The 13,760-nt window shown below is 41.3% G+C and overlaps 1 protein-coding gene across 2 annotated transcripts in view; it reads right to left on the bottom strand.

The window, feature by feature from the left end:
- Nucleotides 1-13,760, bottom strand: part of EXOSC3 (exosome component 3) — a 38,690-nt gene that overhangs the window by 23,090 nt on the left and 1,840 nt on the right. The window lies entirely within an intron of this gene.

Below are 13,760 nucleotides of genomic sequence, written 5' to 3'. Positions count from 1 at the left end.
ATCGGACGCTAGGTGGGCTTCTGGACCCTTCTTTCCGACTCTGCCCTCAGAAGAGTGGCTCACCTTTTAACAGGGAAAGTATATTTTTTCAAAATAAATAAAACCTTCTTGGTTGTTAGAGATCTAGTCACATTTAGAAAACACAGACAAAAATAAAATAAGGAAATAAATGATGTTTTATTCTTACCCGTTTTTCTCCCTTGCTACGTGGTAGTTCTGATTCTTTAGAGCCCAAGGTGTGGCATGAAATAGGTAATGCCTGATGAATGAACGAATGTATTCCTTTGGTGTGTATTTCTCCCTAGACTTTTTCCTCCTGCAAATATACATATTTCACATGCTTGCGATAGTCCTGCATGGCCTGGAATATAAGTAACTCAAATTTCCCTGGAGCACACTTAGTTGCCCAGGTGAGAAGCAGTTGAATTCCAAATCCATAGAGCTTCCAATCATCTGACTTTTGAGGTTCTTATTTGAAATCACCGTTTCCTCTGTCAACTGGAACCTTCAATTAGTGCTTGATCAGATTCTCCAGCAGTGGTAGAGTTCCCAGGGTCTGGGAGGCCATGACTGACTGATGGCCTTTAACTGCCCTCCCTTTCTGCTGCTCACCTCTTTGAGGCACCTGCTTCCAATGTTATATATATAAAAAATATATGAAATATATAACATATAAATATATAACATATAAATATATATAATATATAAATATATTTTTTTAGACAGAGTCTTGCTCTGTCACCCAGGCTGGACTGCAGTGGCACCATCTCAGCTGACTGCAACCTCTGCCTCCCAGGTTCAAGCGATTCTCCTACCTCAGGCTCCCGAGTAGCTAGGATTACAGGAGTGCACCACCACACCTGGCTAATTTTTGTATTTTTAGTAGAGACAGCGCTTCACCATGCTGGCCAGGCTGGTCTTGAACGCCTGACCTCAAGTGATCGGCCCACTTTGGCCTCCCAAAGTACTGGGATTACAGGCATCAGCAACCATGCCCAGCCAAATTTTTAGATTTTTCAGGATGATTAAGACAGATCATTTTTAACACACCCTCCAAATTTGGCAAACTATTTTCCCCTGGGTATAATAAAAGGCCAACAATATATATAAACAATATAAGCTATTTTATATAGCTATATAATAGCTATATAAATATTTTTATAGCTATATATTTTATATATAATGTAAAATATTATATAAAATATATATTATATAAAATATAATATTTTATATTTATAAATATAAACTATTTTCCCATGGGTATAATAAAAGGCCAACAATATAATAAAAGGTGGAGCTCCCACCTCCAGGTTAGTTTCCCTGGCAAAAGTGGAAGCTCCTGTGGCAGGGACAGTGTAAATTGTGCCCACTCCAGAAGTATTCGGTGACCACGCCTGCCTCAATCTTGGCAGGCCCAAGGCCACGGCTCAAGGGCGCTCAAGGACCTCACATTCAGGTCAGGCAAACAGGCAGGTCGGGAAATGTTCTCTGGACCGTCCTTCATACACCCCATGTCGGTAGTGAAGTCTCTGGAAGAAACTTGGCCCAGATCTGGCGGCGGAGCCCTATGAGGCCCACTACCCTGAGGGGACCGCACGTGGCGAGCGGTGTAACTCTCTCGCAGGTCAACAGCTGAAACAGGGAGGCCGGGAGGAGAGTCTTCTCAGGACCCGAAGGCGGTGGCTGGGCGGGGCTCTACTCCTGAACACCGCCTACCCTGACACGCCCAGAGCGGGTGGGGCCGCCTGCAGCATCCCCGCCACGTCGCGCGCAGCCAAGTAGGTGCTTCGCTACCTCGCGGTCTTGCGCCCTGGAGAGAGTGAGCACCCGGACCTGGGCGACGGGAGCCCTAGGGCGCGAACGAGTGTCTGGAACCCGGTTTCAAGCCGTCGAGGGCGCGCGAGTCGGTCCTAGGGTCCCATGCGCGTTTCGCGTTTTCGAGCAGCGCGTACTTCCTCTCTCGGTTATAAAAGTGGGAAAAGTGCAACAACTGTGGAATGCGGAGGAGGCCGGAGCCCGGTGCAGGCGGCGTGCGCGATTTGCCCTCTGCCGGCCCGTGTGTTTCCTTGCAGATCGCGAGGTAGATTATGCCAGTTCTCTGTCAGAGGCCGAGGGTTTCCAGCCAAAGCACTGCTCACCTTTCCAGTGCCTCTGGCCTACGTCTCCCCATTCGGAGTGTAACCAGGCTCCTTGAGATTTAAGTACTCTGGCATTTTTCTCTGGCATTTTTAGTAACTGAGGTATTGAAAATTCCGTTTGGTGTTTTTGTTGTTGTTGTTGTTGGTTTTTGTTTTTTTTTTTTCTGTTTTGCTTTGTTTTTTGAGGCCAAGTCTCACTCTGCCGCCCAGAATGGAGTGCAGTGGTATGATCTCGGCTTACTGCAATCTCCACCTTCCAAGTTCAAGTGATTCTCTTGGCTCAACCTCCCAAGTAGCTAGGATTACAGGCATGCACCACCACGACTGGCTAATTTTTGTATTTTTAGTAGAGTCGGGGTTTCCCCATGTTGGCCAGACTGGTCTTCAACTCCTGACCTCAAAATGATCTGCGGGCCTCGGCCTCCCAAAGTGCTGGAAATCCAGACGTGAGCCACTGCACCCGGCCATAGTGAAAATTCTGATCAGGCCCTTGCTTGCATGCACATAGTAAGCGCTCGCGTTTTGCCCAATATCTCTTGTTCCCACAATATAATTATAAACTGCTGATGTCCTGTTTCTTTGTCTAGCAGGAGAGATAACTTTCAGGATCATGAAAATATTTTGCAGAAGGAATGAATGCCATTAAGGACTTTTCGACCAGCTGCTGGCACCTATAAGTCTGGTTGCTCAAAGTTTTATCTGAGACTGTAGAGGCACAGACTTTTCCCCTATCTTCCTGGCAACTCTCCCTCCTTTACACCCTACCCCATAAAAACGCCTGCTGTCATCTCTTTGTTAAGCTACAGTTGAGAGATCTTTCTCTTCTGCCTTCTTGCCTTGGCCCAATTGAACAATCCTTTCTCTATCTCCAAGCACCTGTGTCTTAGTGTTTGGCTTCAGCTTTGCATCAGGTACATGAGCCTGAATTTGGGGTTACATAACATTAGTATGACACTTGGGGAAATTGCCAAATTGACCTTTGGAAAGGTTGGACCAGAATGTAGCTTTCTGGACTCCTCCTAGAACTTCCTCTTTATAACTAATCTTTGTTAGTTTAGAAGTTGGAAAGGTGGCATCTCATGGTTGCTTTTCTTTACAGACTAGTGAGGTTGGGCATGTGTTCCTTTTAACCAACAACACTAGTTGAGCATTTGCTTTCAGTCAGGAATTGAGCTGGGGAGGCGGCTGAGTCCTGGTCCCTGCCCTTGGGGGAGTTCACTGTCTCCACATGAAGATAGCAAGTGTTAAGGTGGATGCAACAACCTGAATAGAGTGTCAGCCCTGAGGGTACAGAGGATGAAATAGTTATCTCTACAAGGAAGGAAGGCAGGGGTCAGGATAGGTGTTACAAAGGAAGTGATAATTTGAGTGAAATTTTTTTTTAGTTTACTAGTTTCTAAAATTATAAATGAACTACATGCTAATTTACATACTGAAATTAACCATAAAAGTCCATGAAAGTATTGTTAACATCTTTACTCAAATACAGGATTTAATCTAAAAACATAAATGCCCACAGTTATCACTGCACAAATGAGAGACTACTTGCTACAGATGTTTTTACACAAGGATCATAACTTCTCAAACAGAATTTATTGTAAAAAGTAAAAGAACACTTTTGTTTTTTTTTGAGATGGAGTCTTGGTCTGTTGCTCAGGCTGGAGTGCAGTGATGCGATCTTGGCTCACAGAAAACCTCCACCTCCCGGGTTCAAGCAATTCTCCTGCCTCAGCCTCCCAAGTAGTTGGGACTACAGGCATGCACCACCACACCTGGCTAAATTTTTGTATTTTTAGTAGAGATGGGGTTTTGCCGCATTGGTCAGCCTGGTCTTGAACTCCTGACCTCAGGTGATCTGCCCACCTCGGCCTCCGAAAGTGCTGGGATTACAGGCGTGAGCTGCCACTCCCAGCCCAGAACACACTTTTTCTTACCAACTACAGTTTTAAATGTGTTAGCAATTCCATAAAATATAGTTTCCTCACCATCATTCCCCAAATCTGAACTACATTCTGTTGGTTAGATTCCTATGTGGAATAACATTCAAGTTTGGTCTTGGTGTATCACAATACAGGACTGATTTTAAATACTCAAAATTACTTGGTTTTCTGGTTTCCAATAGCTTTGACATTTATCTGCATTTCTCAAGTAAGGAAACATCTTTCTAGTTCATGTTTATTTTCATTTTGTAGTGTGTGTTTGCCTGTGTCATGGCACCCTTTGTTAGAGAAGAGCCCCAACCTCCTAGAGAATAGCAAGAAATAGCAAGACTCCAAAGGAGATGACTAAGCAAGAAAGCAGGTTCACCTGCCACAACTCCATTGGTAACAATGTAGATTAAATTTGGTGGATCAGATGAAGAAATTTATTATTCAATACAGCATACAGTGGAAGTATCAGCATGGTATAGCACTGGTTGGCCTGTCCTCAAGTCCTATGGAGTAAATGCAATGGGCCCAGACAGTGGTTGCACATGTAGCAATTTGCACCACAACTGAGGGATCCAGGGCCAAGGGCCTAGCATCTTTTGTAGCAAGTGGCAAACAAACCAGCCTCCTTCCCTGAGGGAGTGAGCTGTTGCATGGTAGTTATGCTGTGGTCATCTTAACCTACTTAAATGCCAATGTGACTAGCTAGAAATGGTTCAGTATTAGAGGAAAGTTAGGCCTTGTGTTTGGTATACTTAGCAAGCACATGCAGAGATGCTCAAGGCCACAGCAGACTGCCTTTCCCAATAGAAGTCAAGGCCTGTCATCATCTGATTCTAGCTTATCTCTGCAGTGTCATCTCATGCAATTTTTTTTAATGCTCTAAGTTTTTTTTTTTTTTTTTTTTTTTATCATTCTGGACTATTCACCAAGGCCACTTTAGCTGTTGTATTCTTCTAGCTACTGATTCTTTCCTCTTATCTCCTGCCACACAGTAAGATTCCTGAGCACAGACAGTAACTCCTCAATAAATATAAGGCTGAAAGGGCCTGAAATTGTGACAACTACATAAGAAAACTGTGTGTCATGATGTTATTAAGGGACTATATTCATTGAATGCCTTCTATATACAAGGACCAGGCATAGATGGATCCATGGAAAAGCTTGATATATCTTTATCAGTCAAAGTCTCATCAGGAGACAAACCATGCTCATTTGAATAGAGACAGTTTAATATATGAGGAATTATTAGCTATAACAGGGTATTGGAATAAAGAAGCACTGGCTAATAAGAACTAGAGAGCTTTAAAGAGTATGGCAATAGCAGACATAAGGAACAGCTGCTACTCTAATGCTGTGATAGAGTTCCCAAGGAGGAGCCTCTCGCCTCCAGCCAGGGCTGATTGAGACCCTTTTGAAGAGAGTACAGCTATGGCTCATTAAATGGCAAGAAGTCATTGGGAATCTGCCAGTGGAACTTCCCATAAATCCACCCTCTAGAATTTTCTGGCACTTTTAGGTTGCTGAGGAAACGTATTCATGGGGAGGAGTCTCCTGGAAGCCTCTGCTATAAAACTGCCCAATAGGGTGCTAAGGAATATTGCTGGCTGCCAAGTGTTTGTGGCCACCAATCAAAGCAGGAACAGATGCTGGAGAAGGTGCTGTGCTGCAGAAGTGTGCCAGTGAGCACAATGAGGCCAGGAAGCAAAACCCATTCCTCCTGAAATGGCTCTTCAGGGCCTTCTACCTATAAAGCATATAATCACAAAAGAGAATAAAGGAAAAAAAAATGTAAGGCTCAGATCCATTTTCTCAGAGCAGGCAGTGAAGGATGAATTTGGACCTGAGAGACAATACATTGATAACTGGCACAAGATCTCATGAGGTTGTGTATTAGTCCATTTTCATGCTGTTAATAAAGACATATCCAAGACTGGGAAGAAAAAGAGGTTTAATGGGCTTACAGTTCCACATGGCAGGGGAGGCCTCACAATCATGGCAGAAGGCAAGGAAGAGCAAGTCACATCTTATGGTGGCAGGCAAAGAGAGCTTGTGCAGGGAGACTCCTGTTTTTAAAACCATCCGATCTTGTGAGACTTATTCAGCGTTCTGAGAACAGCACAGGAAAGATCTACCCCATAATTCAATCACCTCCTACCAGGTTCCTCCCATGACAGATGGGAATTGTGGGAGTTAAAATTCAAGATGAGATTTATGTGGGGTCACAACCAAACCAGATCAGGTGGTAATATCAAACTCATCAGTAATAGCAATAAGGTAGAGTCTGCCCATTCCCAGATGGCTTCGCTGGTGAATTATACCGAACATTTAAATAAGAATCAATACCAGTTATCACAAACTCTTACAAAAAAACAGAAGAGGGGGGAACATATCCCAATTCACTTGATGAGGCCAGTATTACCCTGATATCAAAACTAAAGACATCATAGGAAAAGGAAACTACAGATCAATATCCTTTATGAATACAGACACAGAAATCTTCAATAAAACACTAGCAAACTGAATCCAGCAACATATAGAAAGGACTGTATACTGTGACCAAGTAGAATTAATCCCAAGTATGCAAGGTCCCTTAACATCTGAAATCAATTAATGTATTATGGCATCTCAAAGGATGCAGAAAAAGCATTTGAGAAAGTCTAACACCCTGTCATGATTTAAAAACAAAAACAAAACCAAACCTCAATAACTAGGATTAGAAAGGAACCTCCTCCATTCGATAAAAGACGTCTATGAAAAACCCACAGATAACACTTAATAGTGAAAGACTGAAAGCTTTGCACTTAAGATCGGGAATAAGACAAGGAAGTCTGGTCTTGCCATTTCCATTCAACATTATACTGGGGGTTCTGTCCAGGGTAATTTGGTAAGTAAAAGCAATAAAGATATCTAGATAGGAAAAGAAAAATTAAAACCATCTATATTTGCACGTGATGTGATCTGGTATATAGAAAATCCTAAGACACCCACCCCTCCAACCCCCCCCACACGCAAACATTGGAACTAACACTAACAAGTTCAGCAAGCTTGCAGGATATACAAAAATTAATTATATTTCTGTACCCTTGAAATGAACAACCCCAAAATAAAACTTTAAAAATAATTCCACTATATAGCATCAAAGAAAAGAAAATATTTGGGAATTAATTCAACAAAAGAAATGTCAAACTTTTTTTTTTTTTTTTTAGTTTTGTAGAGATGGAGGTCTCACTACGTTGCTCAGCCTGATTTTGAACTTTTGGGCTCAAGCAATCCTCACATTCAGCCTCCCAAAGTGTTGGGATTACAGGCGTGAGCCATTGTGCCTGGTCAGAAACTTAAACTCTGAAAACTACAAAGTATTGTTAAAAGAAATTAACAAAGATCTAAATAATTGAAAAGGCACCCCACCCCGTTTTCATGGTTCAGATGATTTCATATTATTAATGGGAGGTCATGGCAGGATGACTGTTTGAGCCCAGGAGTTCCTGACCACCCTAGGCAACAAAGTGAGACTACATCTCCACAAAAAATAATAATTTTAAAAAATATTGCTAAGATAACACTATTCCCAAAATTGAAATACAGATTCAATCCAATTTTTCTCAGAATTCCAACTGCCTTCCTTGCAAAAAATGACAAATTGCTCCTAAAGTTTGTATGGAAATTCAACAGACTCAGAATAGCCAAAACAATCTTGAAGAAGAACAAAGTTCTTCTTTTGTCAGAACAAAAGAACTTATATTTCTGATTGCAAAACTTGCTACAAGGCTACAGTAATCAAGACAATGTTGTATAGGTGTAAGGATAGACACAGATTAATGAAATGGAATTGAGATACAGAAATAACCCATCATCTTCAGCTAAAAGTTGAGAGATGGGAAAAAATATTTTTAAAAAACCCTTCATGCTTATGATTAGCTGATTTTTGAGAGAGGTGCCAAGACAATTCAATGGGGAAAGAACAATGTTTTCAATAAATGGTGTAGGCACAACTGGATATACACATGCAAAAGAATGAAGTTGGACCCCTATCTTAAACTATATACAAACATTAAATGATTGAAAGGCCTAAATCTCAGAACTAAAATTATAAAACTCTTAGAAGAAAATACAGAGGCAAATCTTTGTGACCTTGGATTTGACAGTGGCTTCTTAGATGTTATACCACCAAAATCACATTCAGGAAAAAATAGAAAAATCTGACTTTATCAAAATTAGAACAGATAACTCACTATTCAGGAGAAAAGATTTTAAAATTATATGTCTGATAAGGGACATGTATCTAGAATATATAAAGAACTTTACAACTCAATAATAAAAAGATAGATGACCCAATTTAAAGGTGGGCCAAGGATCCAAATAGACATTTATTCAAAGAAGATATATGAACAACCAATAAGCATATGCAAAGATACTCAGTCTCATTAGTCATCTGGGAAATTCAAATTAAATTACAATGAGATATCACTTCACCTCCACTAGGATGGCTACAATAAAAAAGACAGATTATAACCAGTATTGTTGTGGATATAGAAATTTCAGAACACTCATCTTGCTGGTAGAATTGTAAAATGGTACAGCCACTTTGAAAACTGAAAAACAGTTTTGCAGCTTCTTAAACATAAAGTTTGCATTATTTATACTTCTGGCTATTAATCATTATGCTATGAACATTCATGTCTAAATTTTTGTGTAAACATAAGCTTTCAGTTTTCTTGGGTATATCCTAGAAGTGGAATTGTCTGCCTACCTTTCTTTCTTTTTCCCTTCCCTTCCCTTCCCATAGCTCACTTCCTAATAGCCAAAAGTATAAAAAATGCAAACATAAAGTTACCATATAACATGGCAATTCCAGCCAGGGGCCTGGTGGCTCATGCCTGTAATCCCAGCACTGTAGAAGGCTGGGCAGGATGATCACTTGAGCCCAGGAGTTTGAGACCAACCTGAGTAACAGAGACCCCATCTCTGAAAAGAGAAGGGAAGAGAGGGGAAGGGAGGGGAAGGGAGGGGAAGAGAGGGGAGGGGAGGGGAGGGCAGAAGGGGAGGGGAGCGGAGGGGAGGGAGAAAGAAAGAAAGGCAGGCAGACAATTCCACTTCTAGGATATACCCAAGAAAACTGAAAGCTTATGTTTCCACAAAACCTTAGACATGAATGTTCATAGCATAATGATTAATAGCCAAAAGTATAAATAATGCAAATGTCCAGCAACTGATAAGTGAATAAACAAAGCATGGTATATCATACAACAGAATATTATTTAAACCTAAAAGGAACTAAATGCTAATATGTACTACAATGTAAAATTGATCTAAAAATATGCTAAGTAAAAGGCCACATATTGTATTATTCCATTTATATGAAATGCCTTCAAACCATAGAGACACAAAGTTGCTATTTAGTTGCCAGAGGCTGGAGAGACGGGGCAATGGGAGTTATTGTTTCATGGGTACAGAGTTTCAGTTTGGGAAGACGAAAACGTTCTGGATATGGATGGTGGTGATGGATGCACAACAATGTGAATGTACCTAATATCACTGAACTGTATACCTTAAAATGATTAAAATGGTAAATTTTATGTTTATATATATTTTACCATAATAAAGAATTATTTTCACAGAAAAAGGGGAGAGAGAGAGAAAGAGATGAATTGAATGTGGCAAAATCCTAATAATGGAATCTGGATGATGGGCATATAGTTATGTTTTTAATACTCTTCTCTCTAATTTTGTTTGAAAATTTTTCATAACTAAAAACATAATATGGAGACAGTTAAAATAGATACCTTCTTGATGACAATTCAGCCTGATGGGGCAAATGTATGGAAAAACTTGTTGCAAAATAAACAACAAACACAGCTTCAACCATGCCTTTCTCCTGCCTGAACGCCCTCCAAGAGCATCATATCACCTACAGGGAAAAAACTAAGACTCTGTGACCCTCTCCTCTGCTCACCTTGCACCTCATTCTGTTTCTCCCTGACTTCCATTTCTTGAGCAACACCAAATCCCTTGTAAATTTACCAAACATGCCCTGATCTGTGCCATTCTTCATGCCTTGTATGCACCCTGCTTAACAATCCAGTCTCCCTCCCTCTGCTTAACCTCTCCTTAAAAACTGGCTTGATCACCAGCTCCTCCAAGGAGTATCTTCTGACCCTCTGTTGAACTGTCCCTCATCTGTGTTTCCATAGCTCACTGTCCATAATTTATCATAGCATCAAACACACCAGATTGAAACAACCAAATTTGTGCAAATGCACGTACACACTCAGATCCCGAGAACCTAGAAACCAGTATATCAAAGGCATTGTGTGAACTCTGTGAAGGAGTTTCTGTACCAGGAAAAGCTCCACTAACTTAAACTTGCTAGGTGTTTCTCCAGCTTTATGAACATTTAATGTCACATATCCCTGCAGAGACCACTTAAAAGTTTACTTTTGCTCTAGGCTGAAAACAGTATACTTGAGGAAAAACAGTAACATGACTTACACCTTTGAAAATATCCACTTTTAGTTTTCACCTAAATAGTGCAGGTAATTTTGAGTCTACAAGGCTTCTGAAAAACAGCAGTGGATGCCAGGTGCTTGGGGGTGGGGAATGGGGGGTGGAAACGGGACTTCATGCCTAAGGATACGAAGTTTCAGTCTGAGAAGACGAGAAAATTCCTACCCATTGCCACCCTCCAGTTCCCATCCGAAAAGACAACTACCTTCATCTACAGCAATTTTATCCGATTTTTTTTTTTTTTTTTTTTTTTTTTGAGACGGAGTCTCGCTGTGTCGCCCAGGCTGGAGTGCAGTGGCCGGATCTCAGCTCACTGCAAGCTCCGCCTCCCGGGTTCACGCCATTCTCCTGCCTCAGCCTCCGGAGTAGCTGGGACTACAGGCGCCGCCACCTCGCCCGGCTAGTTTTTTTTTGTATTTTTTTAGTAGAGACGAGGTTTCATCGGGTTAGCCAGGATGGTCCCCATCTCCTGACCTCGTGATCCGCCCGTCTTGGCCTCCCAAAGTGCTGGGATTACAGGCTTGAGCCACCGCGCCCAGCCTTATCTGATATTTTACCTCAGTGTTTAAATATAATACACTGATACTGCTTGATTTCTTAATTTTAAGAGAATGTGTTGACTTCCTGACAAGGTAGATGTGGTTTTGGCTCTTCCTATTTCCACACTCTTCATCCTTCCCTTTCTACGCTTTGCTAACACATGGCATAGTTACAGCATAATTTCTGGTTAAATCAGAAGCCATTTTTTACAATATTACCAGTGCAAATATTGTTATCTGCCTTGACAGATTGTACATTTTACACAATCCTTTATTTTTCATGGAGTTGGTGATTGCCTTATTTCAGTTCGTTGCTTGTTATTCTATATACTTTGTTAATTTTTTCTACTACTCTGGCATCGGAGTCTTTTGCCTCACCTTAATAGATTCCAAACTTCCATTTCCATTTTTCCTCTGGAGACTTCCCACTCTGTGCTCCTCCCACTTTGGGGGCGCTGCTCTTCAGGCCTGCTGCACAGCTGTCTTTTTGTTAATTGTGGTAAAATATGCCTAACAACATTTATCTTAACCATTTTTACTTGTACATTCAGTACATACATAGTGTTAAGTACATTCATACTGTTGTGCAACCATCACCACCATCCATCTCCAGAACTCTTCTCATCTTGCAAAACTGAAATTCTGTACCCATGAAACAATAATTCCCCATCCCCACCTCACCCTAGTTCCCGGCATCCACCATTCTTCTTTCTGTCTCTGTGAATTTGACAACTCTAGGTACTGCATAGAAGTGGAACCATGCAGTATATATGTCCTTTTGTGACTGGCTGATTTCACGTGGCATAATGTTCTCAAGGTTCATACATGTTGCAGCATGTGTCATATTTCCCTCCCTTTTTGTACACCTGTCTTTTGTACCTTCCTGCACTGCTCTCCTTCTTAGATCCACTTAGATCACTTTTATTCCACTTTCTTGCTTTGCCTGTCCATTTTGCTAGAGGTCCATAACCTCAAGTATCTTCTTAAATAAAGAGAATATGAGGCCAGGCACAGTGGCTCACGCCTGTAAAACAGAGTGACTCTGTCTTTTCTCAAAGATCTACTCATGGCCACACAAGGCATCTCCTTGCTGTGTTAGGTATATCATCCTATGTCCTATTTCCTGTGGCATCATTGAGCCTACAGCAGGCCTCATTTTGAACTTCCACATGTGGCATTTTTTGAAAAATCTGTAGCTGTGGCAATACTGAGCTTGCATTTCCTCATAGTAGCCAAGTTATGGCTGCCCCCAGTAAAGGGAGATTTAGAGACAATGCTTGCAAAGTTCCTACCAATAAGCCTGGTGAAGCACTTACTCAACAAATAGAAGTTGTTCTTTTTTATGGGATTACAGTTATTCAAAGGTTCAGAATTTAAAAGTGTTCAGAAGAAAAGGGGAGCTAGAGCTGATATTTGTAGATTGGCTTGAATTTTTTTTTTTTAATACTATTGAGTTGCCGTCCTTGGCAAGGAGCTTGTATGCACAGTGATCGCTGTAGATCCAAGCCAGTCTACAAATGTGTGTATAGCACCTGGTTATGAGCATGGAACCTGGACCTAGATTGCCTGGATTTGACTACTGGCTTTATCACTCTCAGGCTGACTTTTTTGTGTCTGTGTTTTCTCATCTCTAAATGAGGATAATAATCGTACCAACATATCTTGAGTTTTGAGTTAATATACATGAACCAGCTTAGCATAGTATTAGGCACATACTAAACATTATATGAATGTTTGCTTATTATTTTTCAATAAGTTAATATGATAGGATCTCTTTACTCAGCATAATATTAGGCACATACTAAACATTATATGAATGTTTGCTTTTTATTTTTCAATAAGCTTATATGATAGGATCACTTACCACTCCTTGAGTACATTGTTTTCTTTGGGCTACAGAAGGCTCCCTGGTTGAAAGGACACATTTGTTTTCCTGGTTGTCATTCCGATTCTTTTTTTTTTGAAATGGGGTCTCACTCTGTTGCTCAGGCTGAAGTGCAGTGGGGTGATCATAGCTCGTTTAACCTTGAACTCCTGGGCTCAAGGGATCCTCCTGGCTCAGCCTTACGAGCAACTAGGACTACAAGCATGCATCACCACAATGGAATGATTTTGTTATTTTTCATAGACAGACAGAGTTTCATGATGTTGCCCAGGCTGGTCTCAAACTCCTTGCCCTCAAAGGATCTTCCTGCCGCTTGAGCTTGGGAGGTTGAGGCTGCAGTGAGCCACGACTGTATTACTACACTCTACAATGGTCAACAGAGTGAGACCCTGGGAAAAAAAAAAAAGATCCTCCTACCTTGGCCTCCCAAAGCACTGAGATTACAGGTGTGAGCTACTGTGCCTGGCCCTTGATTCTTCTTGTCAGTGCATGAGTCCTGGTTCAGGTATTGTGAAATCAAGTGATCATCCCACAGGAAACTGAAACTGAAACTGAGCCATCATTCTGGTACCTCAAGGACTCTGCAGGAAGACCCTAGGGGACTCTGCCAAGAACAAGTCTAGCCTGTTCTGAGTCTGTCTCTTTTTATGTATCTGTATCTCCTCCTGCCATCAACTTTCTTCCTCACCCTCTACCCCGAGTCTGTTCTCTCTCATGGCTGCTGCTTTCTCATGATTTCTCTTATTCCTTTGGTTTGCTCAGG

The sequence above is a fragment of the Macaca mulatta genome, chromosome 15 (assembly GCF_049350105.2).
Source record: "Macaca mulatta isolate MMU2019108-1 chromosome 15, T2T-MMU8v2.0, whole genome shotgun sequence".
Classification (NCBI taxonomy): Eukaryota; Metazoa; Chordata; class Mammalia; order Primates; family Cercopithecidae; genus Macaca; species Macaca mulatta.
This window is presented reverse-complemented; position numbering and strand designations above follow the sequence as displayed.